The sequence below is a fragment of the Macaca nemestrina genome, chromosome 8, assembly GCF_043159975.1.
Source record: "Macaca nemestrina isolate mMacNem1 chromosome 8, mMacNem.hap1, whole genome shotgun sequence".
Lineage (NCBI taxonomy): Eukaryota > Metazoa > Chordata > Mammalia > Primates > Cercopithecidae > Macaca > Macaca nemestrina.
Window position 1 is genome coordinate 33265129 of NC_092132.1, and position 2698 is coordinate 33267826.

General features: G+C 36.2%; 1 pseudogene; it reads left to right on the top strand.

Annotated features, from left to right (window-relative positions):
• Positions 1-2405: 2405 nt before the first annotated feature.
• LOC112425628 (U4 spliceosomal RNA) lies at positions 2406-2483 on the top strand (annotated as a pseudogene).
• The last annotated feature ends 215 nt before the right edge of the window (positions 2484-2698 follow it).

A 2698-nucleotide genomic window follows, 5' to 3' on the forward strand; every position in this document is an offset into this window, starting at 1 on the left:
GTGAATCAGAGAAAATATGCAATGTTCTTAAGTGAACAAGGAATTATAAATAGAAAACCACCAACCACTTTTCTGATTTAGGTTACATGTTATGGAGCATAATCTCTTCACGTTTGATATCCTGTGGTTCTCATTTTTTAATACTCAATTTCTTGTTTCAAGATAAAAATTTCAGATATGTGTGATGATTCTAACATCAGTGAATAGATGTACAGAATATTAAAGTCCCCCGCAGCTATATGATGAGATAATAGACTACGTGAAATCATTTTCAAGAAGCTAAACTAGAATTTTAAAAATATATATATCAGGTTTCAATCAAAAGGAACTAAGAGATCAAATAGATCAGACATTTCAACAATACTAATTAGTTGTGTTAACTCTTATGAGGCCTCACAAAAGCATGTGGCAACCTTCAGGTAAGTCTTACTCAATACCACTTTAAAGTCCTCAGTATTTCAGTTAAAAATGCCAACAGATGAATTTAGTGATAACAAAGTTTAAGTGTTTATGTTGCTTGCAATTTTCTCATTTACAATAAATTAATTTTTAATACATTTGAAAATTCCATTTTATATCTTTTTACATGAAATTAATGGACATGTTACAATATTTGTTAATTTTAATGTGTGACTATAAATGTTAAAGCTAAAGGAAAACACTTCTAAGACAGGAAAGAAGCTTTTGACTTTCTGAAGAACATGGAAATAATAAGAACAAGCAATATAGTTTTCAGATTTAAAAAGAGCAGAGATTGAATTCTGGCTTCACTACCTAACAATAACATCTTACATACATTGCTTGTATTTGCTTATTTCTGTAACCTCATTTAAAAAATGAGGTTACTATTTCCTACTTTACAGTTTTATTTGAATCCTGTGTAAAGCATTTAGTGCTGTGCTGGTGCATATTAGTAAAACATATTCATTGGTGTCAACTTTCCCCCATCCCCCACATTAAATCTGAACTGGCTGGTGACAAATTAGCCAACTGAGAGTGACAGAAATAATGCTCCAAGATTGAAGAGGTTAGGCATCTATAAGAAAGACTGGCAGTTTCTGCTCTTGCTGTTTTGGAATTCCTGAGCCACCACACACACACACACACAAACAACAACAACAACAAAAATCCAGTTATTTTACTGGAAAGACGAAATGGAGGGGCACATGGGGAATGAATGTCTGACAATATATAAAAGGGAGAGAGCCCGAACATGTCAATGCTAATTGGAGGCTCCTGATCACTCTAGCCCCAACAACCATCTGTGTGCACCCACACAGAGAATCAAAATGGGAAGAGCAGAACTGCCTCGCCGAGCCCGGTCAACCCACAGACTCATGAGAGATAAGTACAGTGGTTGCTGTTTCAAGCCATTCAGTTTGGGGTATTGTGTTAAGAAGTGATAAACGATGAACACAACTATATCAAAATGGCTTATGGAGGTTTTATTCATTAAAATAAAACTTATTAACTTTCCATAATGTGCCAGGTATGGAATTGAGGATACAATGGTAAAAATTCTTGCCCACATGGAAGCAGAACCTGGCAGGTTACAGACATAAAGTCAAATGCTTACGACAAAGTGCTGTAAAGGCAAATTGTGAAATGCTGCGGAGAAATCTGAGGTCAACATAGTCCTGGAGGCTCCTGAGGAAGTAAATTTGAATTGAAATAAGAAGGATAGGTAGGCATATTAACAAGGTAAAGTGACAGTGGGAAACATATTTTCCGCAGGAGAGACAGCCTGTGCAAAGTTTCTTTAGTAGGAAGAAGTTATGTAAGGTGTTCAAAAGTAACTACCAAGGCTGTAGCACTGAGAATTAAGGGAGAGAAGGACAAGATGAGTTTGATTAGGGACAGATTAGGCAGAGTCTTGTAGGCCCTGTCAGAGAAGAACTAATTTATGTACAAAGCACATCCTTTCCACCCTTAATTTTTTGTTATATACAAAATGATCTATCACTATCAAGAGGGTTATATTATGCTGAGTGGGAATCCTTTTGTATTTGCCCTTTTGGCAGAGAGGGAGGATTGTCTTAAAAATATAGATATGAGTTCACAAGCCACACTTGAGATGTACCAAATCCACATGTTCCAAAGCTCGTCATCAGAATTCAGCATTTAAAAAAAAAATCTCCCCTGCAACTCAGATGCAAAGAATTTACGGACTAGTATGTGGGAACCACAGGTTTCAAGGAACAAGTGCTACAATTGTCTTGCCCAATTTAAAAGCAAAAAAATGGAGGTTAAGCAACATCGCTTTGGTTGCACAGTTAGCTAATTGCATAGCTGAAATTCTTTCACAGGCAGCTTGACTCCAGAACCTGTGATTTTTAAACCATATGCTGCAGTGGCCATTAAGGACATCTCTGATGATGATATGAACAAGTTGTTTAAATATTTTAAGCTTTGTGCAGTGGCAGCATTGTAACCAATGAGGCTTATCCAAGGCACGATTATTGCTAATTAAATATCTTATTTCTGTTTCCTTACATTTAAACAGAGGAAACTGGGCTACATGATTTCTTCATTCCCTCTAAGAAAGAAACGTTTTGTCTACCTCACTTCTCATAGTTTGGAAATGAACAGCAGTGTACAATATGAGAGTATGGAGGAAACTCATCACCATTCACAGCTGCCAATTACATATGTACACACCTGATATGTCATCAGTTCACACTTTCAGGTTCTACGACCA